Below are 17,040 nucleotides of genomic sequence, written 5' to 3' on the forward strand. Positions count from 1 at the left end.
AGCTGAGTTCAGCTAATATTGGTAACCCAAGCACCTACATGTGGTGTCTCCAGCATGGTTGTCTAAGGGTAGTCAAATTTCTTATATGATTGGCTAAGGACTCTGAGAGACAGTTTTTCAAGAGCAAGAATTCAAAAAGGGATGAGCAAACACTGCAGAGCTTCAGATCTCACTCCAAAAGTCCCAGAATCCCACTCCCATTGCAATCGATTCATTAAGGGCATCACAAAGGCCAACTTAGACTCAAAGAGATGAAAATTGAACATCACCCTCAAAGAGAAGGGTAGCAAAGTATTTATAGACATCTTTAATCTATCACAGAGCTCTATACGATAAATATGATTATCATTCCCTTTCATAGATGACAAAACTGAGTCCTCAGTGGTTGATACATTGCCAGGATCCCATTGTTGGTAAGTAGTTAAACCAGTAATTAAAACATGGCAGTCCTAACTCCAGTGCCTTAGCCCTTAGCTGCTGTTCTAGAAATGGTTGATTATGTATCACATTTGAGGAGCTATTTTGGCTGTCAATCAGTAGACCTAACATAAATAGTAACACTGTAAAATCTTTGGTAATTTGAAAGATGCCAAGTAAATTTTTAAAATATTTTTACATACAGAGCGTTCATAGATGTAGCAGAGGATACAAAATGTACCAACCTATAACCCATAACAAGTTTACGTTTTAGTGGAGAGAATGAGGATAACAACCTTGGTACAAAGTTGTTACTACATATTGTGAAGTGATCCCTGTAGAATAGTTATAGCCATTCAGAGGTAGCAAATAGGCTGATTTGCACTGATTGTTTATATAGAATATGCTCTCTGCCATGACTGTCCTTCCAATCCGCTGTGCAGGTGCATGACCACCTTTAAGTTCAAACTTGAATGTCACATCCTCCTGAAGACAATCCTCAATCTTCAAACTCTGTGCAAGCTCTCTGCCCTTTGAACCTCTATTATACATTGTTTACATTTATCTCAGGATACTCGGCTCACCCTACTTTATATTAGTTATGTTTGCACTTGTCTAGGCTCTCCTCTGTTAACCAGACCATTTGTTCTACTCATCTTTGTCCCTTCTTTAGTACACTGAATTTTAAAAATGAATCAATAATTACTTGTGAATTATGTTAAATGTAAATCTAGTAAGGATGTATTGAATAGCCATTTAATATTTACAGATGTTTAGTATATGCCAGAAACTAGTTACAGAAAGGTTAATAAAACATGGCCAATGCCGAGGATGCAGAGAAAGGGGAACTCTTTTGCACTATTGGTGGGAATGCAAACTGGTACGGTCACTCTGGAAAACAGTATGGAAAATTGTGGAAAGAGCCCAAATGTCCATCAACTGATGAATGGATAAAGAAGTGGTACACACACACACACACACACACACACACACACACATAACGGAATATTACTCAACCATCAAAAAATGAAATCCATATTTGCAGTCACATGGATGGAGCTAGAGTGTATTATGCTAAGCAAAATAAGTCAGTCCAAGAAAGACAAATACCATATGATTTCACTCATATGTGGAATTAAACAAAACAAATGAACATAGGAGAGGGGTAAAAAAAAGAGAGAGAGAAAGAGAGGGGGGAGGCAAACCCTAAGAGACTCCTAACTATAGAAAACAAACTGAGGGTTGATAGAGGGAGGTGGGTGAGGCATGGGCTAAATGGGTTATGAGCATTAAGGAGGGCACTTGTGATAAGCACTGGGTGTTATATGTAAGTGATGAATCACTAAATTCTTCACCTGACACCAATTTTACCATATATGCTAACTAGAATTTAAATAAAAACTTGAAATAAAAAAAAAGAATTGTAAAAACAAACAAAGAACAAAACAGGGCCGATGCACTTACAAGAGTCGACAATGTAGTTATCTGTTAAATCTAAATCTAAAACTTAGAGTTCAAGGATTCACACGAGTACAGTTATTGGCAACCACAACAATGTCTTGAATTCAATTTAAACTGAGAGATTTACCTAACACAAATTTTAAACTTTTATTTTTTTACAATTTACAAAGGCCTAAACATTAAGATAATATTAAAACGGACAGTACATATTTTTTGTCCAGTTAGGGGAAAAGCTCTTTCTCATCACCAAGCCATGTTACCTGCAATTTCTTTTAAAGCTCAGGGCTGAAAATAAATGCTAACATTGTACTAATATATTTATAATATCGGCAATAGATCAATACCTTTATTAACAAAAGTATGTTACTTAAATCCTATTTCACCAATCCTTTGGATTTATCACCAATATATTTTATCATTAAGGTACTATATAAATTTAAAAATACCTTCATCAAAACTTTTAGCATGATTAATGAAAATGAAATCTTGGTGTTTTCAATTAACTATGATTTTGCAAATGAGGCTTTTTTTTTATTCTTTTTTCATTAAATCTCCAATGGTAATTTTCTAACTTAAAAATGAATACCAAAAATTCAGGGAATGTTGCATACCTTTTGCACATAAAAAAATTCTTTCAGTGGACACGATCAACTCTAATTTATCCTCTTTAAATCAGTTAGAATTGAAAGCGACCCTCCATGAAGAACAGTTCCACAAATCAACCTCATCTTTCAAGCAAAAAAATATTTTTGTGTCCATTTCCCTCATCAGTGGATCTGTTCACTGCTACTTCAAGCAACTTGCTTGCTCCTATCAAAATGAAACCTCAAGAAACTCAAGAACAAATTCAGCCAAATAGAATATAATGATTATAAAGTTTAAAGAGTCAGTTTCCAAGAGGTAGTTGAGTTTCAAAAAGGCAAGCCCTTACACCAAAACAAATAATCTGTAATTGAGAAATTGAGACATATGCTAGTAAATAGGGATGATAATATGTGATAAGGAACTTCTTGGGTCTTGTTACACACACAGAAATCATGTTACATCAATAATATATTTGGTCAGAATATAAAACTAGAGAATAATTACTACCCTACACAAATGGACACCATTCTCTTTTCTATCTAACTGTAAGGTATCTAATATTCAATCCCAGTTGAAGAATGAGTTATTAACCATAAAGAAAGCCTTTACAGTAAACCTCCCCTTAAAGGTTACCTGTACTCTAGATCATCTTAAAAGAGGACACATTAGAAAATATCTACTAAGCAATGCTTAAATTAAGCACTGATTCAGGAAGAAAGGAGATTAAAACGTTTTGATCTGCTAAGAAGTATGTTTTTCATTGCAGCATTGGTAGTAGAAGCTGTTTTTTTCCCCTCTCAATAAAAGGAACTAGGAACAAATTCACAAGACATAGGCAAATCACAATTTTTAATATTGCTTCCTATCCTTCTGAGATCAAATCAGGTTTTTAAAAAGAGTAGGGAGGATCTTATTCAAAGAAAGATTATAATTTCTCACCATTATACTCACAGTGTAATACTGCACACAGTCTGCAGAAAAATAAAAGTCATTATTATTTCTCCAGTTTAAGGGTCCATACAGAAATTATACCAATTCTTACCCTTTTCAGAAAAAAAAAAAAAACTGTATATAATCAGGAAGCCTTACCATGATCAATAGAAATAGCACACACCATAAGGCAGTCTGTTAGTTTGTCTACCAAATGTATTTTCCCTTTATTCCTAGACACAAAACTAAATGGAATTTTCTAGCCTCCTTTTTATAATGAAGTCATGTGACTGTTTTTCTCCATAGAAGACAATGTGATATATGCCTGTTATGGACCTGAGTCTTGGAACCATGACTATACACCCACCATGTTGTCCTTCTCCTTATTATCAGCTGGGACTTACAGAGACTTGGTCTCTGCCATGCAGAGGATGACAGCTCTAGGGGATGACAGGGCAACCAGTGGGGAAAGAACCTGTATCTCTGAATAACCTCTTAGAGCAGAGTTGAACCACTCAGTTTGAACTTTTATGTAAAGGAGAAATCATCTCATCTCATTTAACTTACTGAAACATTGTTCTCTTTAGTATAGCATCCTACTCTAACCCTAACTAATAGAGACCAGTATTTCCTATCCACAGAAGCTATTCAAGAATTACCAGCATGAGTACTTTTCCTCGTTATTTTTTTTAAAGTAATCTCAACACCCAAATTGGGGCTCAAACTCATGACCTCAAGATCTTCTTCTTTTTTCTTTTAAATATTTATTTATTGTTGAGAGAGAGAGCGAGCACAAGATGGGGAGGGGCAGAGAGAGAGAGAAGGAGACACAGAACCCAAGCAAGTTCCAAGGCTCTGAGCTGTCAGCACAGAGTCCGACACGGGGCTCGAATTCACAAACTATGAGATCATGACCTAAGCCAAAGTCAGACATTTAACCAACTGAGGCACCCACGTGCCCTCCAATTATTCTTGATCAATATAAGCCTGACTAATTGAGAGTGGCAAGGCATTCATATATCTAAGTACAAGCAAAAAGGCAACCCCACCAATATAATCCAAATATAGTAATAATACCTAAATTCAGCTGTATATAACCATGTTTCATGATTTGACTTTATATAAAAACTTGGAACTTCTGCATTACTTTAGGGCACAGTCTGGAGACCAATAAAGAAAAGACATATTACAAAGTGATGTTTGATTTTTTTTATCATTTAAATAATTTTCAACAACTGCTTGAAAAGTTAATAACCAGTTTAGGCTTCCGTTTTATTTTAGGGTTTATTTGATATACAGGTAAATTATTTCCAACTTAATTTATTATATTTCAGGAAATCCTGAAAAGATCACTTCCCAACTTCCCAAAGTATGCCTTGCTTACTCAAAAATGCCCAGATTTCCTTTAATAGAGTGAAATGTCTAATAAAGGGAAGATAAGATTTGAGATAATCTTCTGAGGAGAAGGTAAAACAAATTGTATTTACATCCAGGTATAAATGATTGACTTCAGACGTTCTTCTAAAAATAGTTTTTATTGAGGTGTCTGGCTGGCTTGTTTGGTAAAATGAATGACTCTTGATCTCAGGCTTGTAAGTTCAAGCCCCATCTTGGGTGTAGAGATTACTTCAAAATAAAATCTTAAAAAAAAAAAATTAGAAAGAAAAAGAAAAAAAAAGAAAAATAGTTTTTACTGAAAGATAGGGTATATGAAAAGTAGAAAGGAAAGAGGTACGTCTTCAGGTGAAAAGATATAACTCATCTACTTTTCAGTTCCATCTAGAATTGATTGACTCTACTGCAAATAAAGTGATAGTAAAAAGAAAAGAAATCAACAGACGGACCAAATAATCATCCATAGATGGCAGGGACACAGCATTGTTAACAGGAGATGTGCTATATCCACAGGTATGAATCAGTTTTATGTGTCAGCAGTTAACCACCTATTGTGTTTTTTTCTATGATTCATATAAGGAAATCAGTCTCCTCCCTGAAATTCACCCCACTTTCTCACTGATAAAAGAAATCATTTTGGGGCGCCTGTGTGGCGCAGTCGGCTAAGCGTCCGACTTCAGCCAGGTCACGATCTCGCGGTCCGTGAGTTCGAGCCCCGCGTCAGGCTCTGGGCTGATGGCTCGGAGCCTGGAGCCTGTTTCCGATTCTGTGTCTCCCTCTCTCTCTGCCCCTCCCCCGTTCATGCTCTGTCTCTCTCTGTCCCAAAAATAAATAAATGTTGAAAAAAATTAAAAAAAAAAAAGAAATCATTTTGTTAAATTGACAGTGATCTAGGATCCTTCACATCTCTAAGCCAGCTTCCTCATCTGTAAAATAACAAAATAATACTATGTTATAGACTCATTTTAAGGTTAAAGAAAATTATATCTGTGGAGTGCCAACACAATTCGTACCATTCAGTGGGAATTCAATAATTTTTTGTTTTCTGTTTTCACTCTTTCATTATTATATAAAATGTGAAGTTCCTCAGGTACTTCCTTTGCCTAAGCCAAATACCAGAATCCAGCAAAAAATATTACACAATTACTATGAATGTACTAACCTTACTTTGCCAACTTTTCATTATAATAACAGTTAACATGTGAAGAATGCTTATGATTTTATGCCACAATCTTCAAAAGGTTTTATAGATGCAGAAACTAAAATTCAGATGGGTTAGGAAACTTCTGAAGGTTACACAGCTAATAATTTGAAAAGATGGCATTTTCACTTGGGAAATTGACTTCTCAAGCCCATACCTTTAATCACTATGTTGTACTGCCTCTCACTTTTGTTTTCATAATACCTGCCTGGACATAACATCGCATAGTCTTATTTTCATATTTACTGTCTAACCGTTCTTGAAAATACCCACTCTGACCTGTCTCTTTATAAACGCTCTATTGTACATGGCCTTCTTATAATTTTCATTTCATTTATATTATTGACCTTAATATGTTTTACAAATATTGCCATAGTTAATCTGAGTCAAGTTTCTTTTAAGTATAATGAAAAAGAGATTTAGAAATTATTAAACATTAGAGCCCAAGGGAAATTTTATTTTTTTTAAGTTTTTGTAAATTTATTTATTTTGAGAGACAGAGAGAACGGGTGGGGGAGGGGCAGAGAGAGGGAGAGGGAGAATCCCTTCATGGAAAGCAGGCTTCATGCTTTCAGCACAGAGCCCAATGTAGGGTTTAAACCCACAAACCATGAGATCATGACCTGAGCCAAAACCAAGAGTCAGATGCTTAACCAACTGAGCCACCCAGGTGCCCCTGAAGGGAATTTTTAAAAAGCTAAGTCTTGCTTCTAGATTGTGCAGGACTTGTAACCATTCAGAACATATTAAATGGTGAGTGTTTAAATCTCTTAGTGGTTCTACCTAGCCCATTATCTTCCAAAATTAACTATTTAAATTACACTTTTTTATGGTGATGTCCAAATCTCCTGAATTTAAGTCAGTGTTTTTTCCAGAAAAATATTGTCTTAATGAACAGTGGCGTTCCTTATCACATAGCAAATCAAACAAAAGTAGAAATAGACTAGACTTTAATTATAACCTATGACTCACCTTATTTTATTTTAGCATTTTAAAGATTATCACTCCATTATCCTCTGGCGTCCACTGTATTTTTTTAGAAAAAGAATAGCTAATACCCTTATCTTGCCTTTATTAGCTCCTTGCAAAGTAATACATCTTTTTTTTTTCTAGCTGCTTTTTCTTTTTATCTGTAGTGTTCAGAAGTTTTATCCTCATTTGCCAGTTTTGTTTGGTTTTGCATTTATCCTATTTGGACTCTTAGCATTTCTTGCTTTGATATTTTAATCAATGTTGGAAATTTCTGCTGCACCATCTCTTTATTACTTCCTTCCCATCTTCACTCTGATCATTTCCCTTTAGATCAGATCTTCATTATCAATATGGACTCTTTCAACAGCTTTCTAAATTTGCTCCCTGCCTCTAGTCTTTAAATATACCTCCGTCACATAATCATACTACTTTCACAATTAAAACACTCAGCTCCCATAAGATAATGTCTAAAGTCCTCAGTAAATGTATCTGTAAGGTCCTCATGATATGATGCCTAGCAATATTTCAGTCATGTGTCCTGCTGTTTAACATTTCAACCTTAAACAACCTGTGACTGTTTGTAGTTTCCTATAAACTCATACTAGGTCTCAGTGATACATCTCTATTTTTCAACTCCCCTGAGACTCTTCTAAAATAAAAACAAAAATCCATAAAAATAGAATTAATATGTAACCAAGAAGAAGGTAAGAGAAATATGAGCAAATGAGAGAGAGCAACAAATTGCTAGAGGCTGGAAAGTGCAGAATAGAAATTTAACTAAGTGCAATTAAAAGGTAAGGCCTAGAAAACAAAGTCTTTAAAACAGAAAAGTCAATTGCTAACTGAAAGCATAGGAGGCTTACCTTTTTTTAAAACAAGAAAGAAAAGTCAATTTCTAACCAAAAGTACAGTAGGGCAGAGGGAAGTAAAGTTGTGTAAAAAGTCATGATTCCAATGTGGAAAATATGCATCTTTGGCATGATTTTAAGTAAGTGATAGTTAAGAAAAGAGAATCCATTTCATCAGAGCACAGTACATGACCCAGCGTAGTCATAAAAACATAAATGTACACAGTCTATTAATGCAGAAAAAGTGAAAAACTTGTTTGCTGTTTCCTATCAAGTCACAATGATAACAATCTCAACAAAATAAAAATAATAGGGTAGCTGATAAGTGGTGGAGAATGACAAAGGTAAAAAGATGGAGGAAACAGCAGAAGTGATAGTATCATCTCTTAACAATGTGTTGGGTCATTATTTATGAACACAAAAGTAACCTGTAGAAGTAATAAAATGATAAGTAACTCTAAAAGACACCAAGGAGGTCTAATCATATAATTTAGTGATATGGAGAAATCACCAAAAGAAATGCAAGCAAAAATATTTAAAAGAGCTTAACCCTAGGAAACCAATTAGCCACTGAATAGAAATGGTTCTGTTTCTTTGATTACAAGATCTTCTAAATCATTTTATTATTGTTACATGTTCTTGTGTTCCATTTATAATTTTTTTCTAAATGTTTTGAAGAGAGAGCTTAGGTGGCATTAGGCTTTCCAGAAAGCCTTCCCTCAATCTGAAGATCCAAGTGGCTTTCCTGTGTGTTTCCATAGTACCAAACACATACCTCCAATGTGGCACTAATTTTAACATACACCTATGACTATGTGTCCATCTTTTCCACTAGAATCTGAGTTCTTTTGGAGGAGGAATTAAATTTTATTCATCACTCTACCCTCATCACCTCATACATTATCTGGTACAGGGTAAGTCATAATTATATGTTCACTTAGTGAGTAAACTATCAACTGTGATGGGTAATCAATTTTTTTAAGGAGGCTCTATACCCAATATGGGACTTGAACACATGAACCCAAGTTCAAGACTCCCATGCTCTACTGACTGAGCCAGCTAGGTGCCCCATATTGGTTAATCTATATTAAAGTCAATATTTCAATTCATTTATGGGAATTAATATAGACACTCATGAGATATTTAATCCTTTCCTTACCTCACTGCATATTTTAACTTTGTAATGACAATGAATGTAATAGAGATGTAAAGCCACATGTTTCCAAACCATCAGTATTTATCAGACACTGCAAGAAAACTTTAATCACAATATAATATTCAAAATTCTCACACCTACAATTTAAAATAAATCAAAAGTTGATTCTAAGTCTAACTGGTTTTAAATCAACTTACCAAGTTCAAAAATGTTAATATCTCTCACTAACTCACAGCATGCTACTATCAGCTTTAATTTTGTATTATTTCATAGAAATGTTGCAATTACAATTTAGTCCACATTGATCAGCAAAAGTTAAAGGGCAAAATTAATTAACGGAAATAGTAAAGGGCAAAAGATTAATATGATGACACATCTAAAATGCTTACAGTAAGAGAGGCACTGTTATTTTGAGATTATCCACATTGATCTGCAAAAGAACAGAAGGAGAAATCTGTGAATAAAGCTGAATTTCAACAAACTAAATTGTATGTTAGCATTTTAAAAATAATTACTAAAAATGACAACCACATTATAGATTTGAAACTTCTGACTAATAGACCCAACAATGACTAATGTATTACAAATAAGCTATGAAGAAAACTCCAAGTTGATGTGTGGATTTATATCAGAACGTCATATAAAACATATGACTATTTTTTTACTACAATGCATGAAAAGTTTTAGACACCATATAAAGCATGTAATCTATTTTAAGTTGTCAGGATTTTCTGGTGATATTTATTTTGAAAACTTAAGGAACAGTATAATATCCAAACAATTAATTCAGCATACTTGTAGAATATATGAGGACTTTAGATCAATCAGAGGTAAGTAGTTGATAACAATGAATATTCTTATCTTTTGGGGGATTTGTGTGACTTAACATAAATCAAATCCAGAAATAAAATCAGAGCACTGCCTTTGCTATTCATATACTTTCATCACTTACATCTCCCTTGCTCTGGGGAATAAATTTCTGAGTTAGACCCAGCAGGTGTTTTGAACTCCATTTCAGATAAAAGGAACATGAAAGAGATTAGAATGAGAAGCCCTACCTCACACAATTATTAAGTAACAGAATGGATGCTAGGATTTGAATCTTCTGGTATTCAATGGTCTTTCCACTAAATGCTGGTTTCCAGTCCTTGTTCGTTACTAAAACATACGTATCCTATCAGGACTCAATTAAGAGCCATTTTGGAAAATACTGAAACCTGTGATGAGCCATTTTCAACCTAAGTAATTTTTTTATTTGTGTGTGTGTGTGTGTGTGTGTGTGTGTGTGTGTGTAAAAACGTGATTTTATTAAAGCACAGGGATAGGACCAGTGGGCAGAAAGAGCTGCCCTAAGTAATTTTTAAAGCCTCTCCCACTCCCCTATCCCAAGAAATGGCTATGAGTACATGGGAGAAATGATAGAAGCCTCATATAACACCTACGGCAATAATCTACACCTGCCCAATAAAGCAGTTAGGAGGGATGGTGAGTTCTAACAGGTTATGAAAGGAGTTTAAGAAACACATTTTTATAAGCTTTATTTAGAAGGCTACCTACAATATCTTTATGTTTAAAATGATCTTTTTGATCAATTTGAAGAAGCACAAATGAAACTCTGTGTGTTATTTTAAAATTTAGCAAGTGTGTGTATGTGTGTGTATCTTTTGTTTATATTTACTTGACTTGACTTGGTTACAGTTATATCTCCTTGAAATAATATATTTTACTTTTACCTAGAACGTTTTTTCTAACTATATTCTAGGAATATTAGAAAACAAAATTAGTATTTTGAACTAACTGTAAGCTATCTAGCGTCTTTGATTCAAGCCACTTAGGTACCTTAAGATCCACATAACCCATGCCATCAAGCAGGCAAACATCTACACTATGTTTTCTCACCACTGTGGACTTTAATATTAATACCTCAGATCCATCAAGGCATTCCAAAATCATAAACACATAACCCTCATATGGTGAACAGTAAAACCAGATGCTCTTCTGTATTCGGAGAATGGTTGATAATAGAAAAACAGGAACCAGTACAGGGAAAGAGTGTTCTTGTTTCCCAAAGTAAAGGTAGCAATTTGATTAAAAAAAAAAAAAAAAGACTTCTGACCCCAAACAATGAAATTTCCTATTGGAAATAAATAGCCCCTTCATTCATGTCAGAAGACAGTTTCAAAAGAACAAGCTATGTAATAATTAAAAAGCAGACAACATGACTCCCTCAGTAGTCAGTACAGACACTACAGTGTCAGTGACAGCGTGAGTTCCACGGTGGAAGAGAAGCAACTATGGAAAGTCAATGGTGGCTCAAGGTTTAGAGGAGGAAGCAGAGCAGGAGAGCAAATGTGATAGAAAGGCAGCCGGCACACAAAGAAAATCAACACAAAGAAAATCAAAAAACTACATTGTAAATGTGGAGTTCACAGAGAAGTGGGGGGAATAGAGTGAGCATCAAGATTTAATAGTAATCAAATCTTATCCCAGTCCTACAGTGCAGAGACCTGGATTTAACACCTATCTCCACCACCCATGCATGCTCTCAAATTAGTTACACAGCCTCAGTTTTCTCACCTGTAGTCTAAGGTGAAAAATAATCAAAGAAATAATAAAAACATTTACTTTATGGGTGCCGTAAGTTTAAAAAGAGATAACAGCCCAAAGGCAGCTATTAGCATTATTAATATAGCCAGAAATCATTGAGTCCCTTGTAGCATAATGAGAAATATGATACAAGAAACCCAAAGCGGACAAAACATTGACTTAGCCACCCCTAAGTAGTGGTCGTAGCCATATGGTAGTGGTTGAGAGCATGGACTTAGGAACCAAACTGCCTGACGCTCTTACTTACCAGGGAACCTATGGCAAATTCCTTAATCTCTGTGCCTGTTTCCTCATCTGTAGACTAAGAACTATAAAACAACAACAACAACAAAATGGAATTATCATGGGGGACTTCTAAAAGTCACTAGTCTTTTAGAATAGTGACTGGCATTTATTGTCTTGAACAAATAAGTAAAGCATATCAATGCCTTCAAGAAGAGAAATTGGTGATCAAAATTAATGAATATGTTCTTAGTTGTTATCCTTATTTAGCATACTCCATGAATTTATTTTTAAAGATTCGACGCAGTGTGATTTATTTATTTTTAGTATCTTTGCCATTATTTTTGGTAGAACTAAGACCATAATCTATTTCTCCTAAGTATACCAATATATTTCACTAGCATATAACATAAAATCTTTTTAAAAAAAATTAAATAAGTAAGTAATTTAAGCAATCTCTACACTCAGCATGGGACCTGAACTCACAACCCTGAGATCAAGAATTGCATGTTCTTCCAGTGGACCCAGCCAGACACCCCGACCTCTTTTTTATTTTTTATTTTTTGAATTACTACAAATAATTTAAGACAAACCAATAGGTCTTTCATTTTCAAACTGTGCTCTGCTGGAAGCTGCCTTAAATCTCCTCCATGATTATAACTGGCCTGCATTATAAGTATCAAAATTCCTCTTACTGTCAAACTGCAGTCTGTCAACCCATTGGTGGTTGGTACATCACTTAGAGGGTCCCAACCAGTAAGTTTTTAAATTGAATACAATAACAGAAAGCATCAGAGCGCATCACAAGTAGTAGGGGCATGAGTTCATAAATCTTTTCAGCTGCATAGGGGTGTTTATGTAGATACATGTATTTGTGATCTGGTTCATGATGTAAACTGTGTTTTTTACTATACTGGCCTCATAAAATGAATTTGGAAGTTTTCCTTCCTCTTCTATTTTCTTTGAAAAAGTTTGAGAATAGGAATTAATCTTTCCTTAAGTATTTGGTATAATTCATCTGTGAAGCCATCTAGTCCTGGACTTTTCTTTATTGGGGAGTTTTTTGATCACTGATTCTATTTCATTGCTGGTAATCAGTCCATTTAAATCTTCTATTTCTTCCAAAACTGATAAGTTATATGTTTCCAGGCATTTATACATTTTTTCCAGGTTGTAGTATATATGTGGTTCTTACTATGGAAATAGCATTCTTTCTAAGAGAGAGAATAATATTGAAAACTTAACCAAACTGGAATTAGTTAACCAAAGTGGTTAATGTATGACTCAGTAGGAATGAACCCTTCACGTGCAGTTTTTAACAAAGGAAACCTGAGAGAAGAGGAAATTATGAAGCATGGGTGTTCCCCATGAAATTGGGAGGGAGACTGATTGGGCAACATGGAACAACCATATGGCAGCACGGGGTGCTGAGCTGAATTGAGGAAGCCAATGGTCCCAAAGAGAAATACTGACTGGAGTGAATAATAAATTCCAACTTTGTTTTTACAACTTTGTCCAGGGATCCTTTCTCCATGCCTACCTGTATACATCTAGATATAAAGCAAAGATATTAATTCTTGCCCTTTCCTCCCTCATTGGTGTGCCAGTAGATACAGCAACTACGGATATACTCTGAAATCAAAATAAATCGCTGTGATGAGTTACCTTCGGCCCACCAGGAGCCAGAGATTATGACCACTTGACTTCCCCCTAACACTTTATATGATACAACATTGAGATCATCACCAAGCCGGTTTTAAAGAAAGACTAGTAATCTACTAATCTATTCTAACAATTTACCACAGTACATAGCAGGTCATCAATGTGTGCTTTTCACTTTTCTCTCCTCCATCATATACTCCTTTCCCTTCTTACCAGCTTAAATTCCATGACCCATCATTACAATCACTTTTTCTTTATTCTATATACACTTTTCTGGAACCTCTGCAACTAACATGACTGGAAAAAAGCACACAGAATATAAACTAGTCTTATTATATTAAGTCATGAACATGAATCTCAAGTAGGTTCATAGTGCTGCCTAACAATCACGTTACATGTGCCTAGTCAGTTTGCTCTCCGGCTCACCTGCAGAAGGATTTCATACCTTATCCTTCCTCCTCACACTTCATGCACTTCCATTATTGTCCTCAGTCTTTGCTGACCTTGCTTCTTAGTTCATTGAGAGAACCGAAGCAATCAAAGGAGAACATCCACAACTTTCTGTACCCATGCAACCCCTCCCATCTTGGGCTCTTGGTCCCATCTCATTTCCCCATTCAAAACCATGCCTTGAGCAAAGCCTTTCCTTTTTCTCCTGTATCATCAAATTCTCTCTCTCTACTGGACCACTTCTATAAACAATTAAACATATTTTTTCTCCCTTTAGAAAAACAAACAAACCAAAAACTCTCTCTTGGATCCATGTTCTCCTAACTAATGCCTCTTCTGTTTCTCTTTTAGCAAAACGGCTCAATAAATTGTCTACAGTCTCTCGAATTCTTCTCTATCCATTCATATTTTTAATGTTTATTTATTTATTTTTGAGAGAGAGAGAGCAAGAAGAGGAATGACAGCGAGAGAGAGAGAGAGAGAGAGAAGACAGAAAATCCCAAGCAGGCCCCACAATGTCAGTGCAGATCCCGATGCAGGTCTCGAAGTCATGAACCACAAGATCATGATGACCTGAGCCAAAATCAAGAGTCAGAGGTTTAACCAACTGAAACACCCAGGCATGTGCCTGTTGGCCATCTGGATGTCTTCTTTATGTGGATCCTGAGAAACTTAACAGGAACCCATGGGGGAGGGGAAGGAAAAAAAAAAAAAAAGAGGTTAGAGTGGGAGAGAGCCAAAGCATAAGAGACTGTTAAAAACTGAGAACAAACTGAGGGTTGATGGGGGGTGGGAGGGAGGGGAGGGTGGGTGATGGGTATTGAGGAGGGCACCTTTTGGGATGAGCACTGGGTGTTGTATGGAAACCAATTTGTCAATAAATTTCATAAAAAAAAAAAAAAAAGAAACACCCAGGCATCCCTTCATTCATTTTTAATCATCACTCAAGAGACTTTCATCTCTACCATTGTAATGAATCTGTTCCCCTCATGGCCACCAATGACCTCCATTTTGCTAAGGCAAACTAATTTTCTGTCTTTATCTTACTGGGCCCACCAGCAGTGTTAATACAGTTGACCACACACACTCCTTTCCTTGGCTTTCAAGTCATTATGTACTCTTGATTTTTGTCTAACCTCAGATACTGCTTTTTCTCACTCTCTTGTTCATTCCTTTTCTTCTTCCCAACCTCTTAATATTAGAGTCTGCTGAACTCAGTCCTTGGTCTTCTCTATATACTACTTTTTTTATATTAAATATAATTTATTGTCGAATTGGTTTCCATAAAACACCCTGTGCTCATCCCAACAGGTGCCCTCCTCAATGCCCATCACCCACTTTCCCCTCTCCCACACCCCCCATCAACCCTCAGCTTGTTCTCAGGATTTAAGAGTCTCTTATGGTTTGCTTCCCTCCCTCTCCGTAACTTTATTTCCCCCTTCCCCTAACCCATGGTCTTCTGTTAAGTTTCTCAGGATCCACATAAGAGTGAAAACGTATGGTATCTGTCTTTCTCTGTATGACCTCTTTCACTTAGCATAATACCCTCCAGTTCCATCCATGTTGTTACAAATGGCCAGATTTCATTCTTTCTCATTGCCAAGTAGTATTCCATTGTATATATAAACCACATCTTCTTTATCCATTTGTCAGTTGATGGACATTTAGGCTCTTTCCATAATTTGGCTATTGTTGAAAGTGCTGCTATAAACATTGGGGTACAGGTTCCCCTATGCATCAGCACTCCTGCATCCTTTGGGTAAATTCATAGCAGTGCTATTGCTGGGTCATAGGGTTGATCTATTTTTAATTTTTTGAGGAAACTCCACACTGTTTTCCAGAGTGGCTGCACCAGTTTGCATTCCCACCAACAGTGCAAGAGGGTTCCCATTTCTCCACATCCTTTCCAGCATCTAGTCTCCTGATTTGTTCATTTTAGCCAATCTGACCGGCATGAGGTGATATCTCAGTGTGGTTTTGATTTGTATTTCCCTGATGAGGAGTGACATTAAGCATCTTTTCATGTGTCTGTTGGCCATCTGAACGTCTTCTTTAGAAAAGTGTCTCTCATCCAGGCTTACTGGCTTTAAATATCTCCTATTGATGCTAAAAACTCACAATTTGTATCTCCATTCCAGACCTAATTCTGAACACTAATTCTGAAGACTCACATATTCAACTTTCATTTGACATTTCCATTTGGATGTCAACTACACATCTTAAACTTAACATAACCAAAAGCAATAATCTGGCCTTACTGGCTTTAAATATCTCCTATTCATGTTAAAACTCACAATTTGTATTTCCATTCCAGACCTAATTCTGAACCTAATTCTGAAGACTCACATATTCAACCTTCATTTGACATTTCCATTTGGATGTCAACTACACATCTTAAACTTAACATAACCAAAAGCAATAATCTGATGTCATGTCCAAACCTGATGTCCCCAAAGCTTCCCCATTCTTAGTAAACAGAAACTCTAGCTTTCCCATTGTTCAAGCCAAAAGTTTTCTAACCATTGTTGGTGCCTATCTTTCTTTCACATCTCACGTTTATCCCATCAGGCAAATCTATAGGCTCTACCTGCAAAATATCTACAAAATTCAATCTTTTTTTTATCACCTTCACTGCTACTGACTTAGTCCAAGAACCCCATGACTCTCACCTGAATTTTTTCAATATCTTCTAACTTGTCTACTGTTTCCCACACTGACCCTCCATAGTTTATTCTCAGTAGGGTAGCAGGAGGAATTATTTTAAAGTGTTAGACTATATTATTCATCTGCTGAAAACCCTCCACCATGGTCTATCCATGCATCAATTTTACTCATATTAAAGTTGAAGTCCTTACAATAACCTACAACAGTCTACATAATACCATGACTTCCGTTGTCTCCCATCCATTCAGTGTTTCTTTTCAGCTACACAGACCCTCCCACCAATCTTGCTGTTATTTAAACATACCACATGCTTTAATTTCATGGTCTTGCAAGGGGTATTCTTTCTGCCTAGAATATACTTTTCCCAGTTACCCACATGGCTCACTCTCTAAATCCCTTGATGTTTGTCCAAACATCACTTTTTATATGATAGGCAAGATTCTAAGAAGTCCCCAAGACTTCTGCCCCCT

Source organism: Lynx canadensis, chromosome B3, assembly GCF_007474595.2.
Source record: "Lynx canadensis isolate LIC74 chromosome B3, mLynCan4.pri.v2, whole genome shotgun sequence".
Classification (NCBI taxonomy): Eukaryota; Metazoa; Chordata; class Mammalia; order Carnivora; family Felidae; genus Lynx; species Lynx canadensis.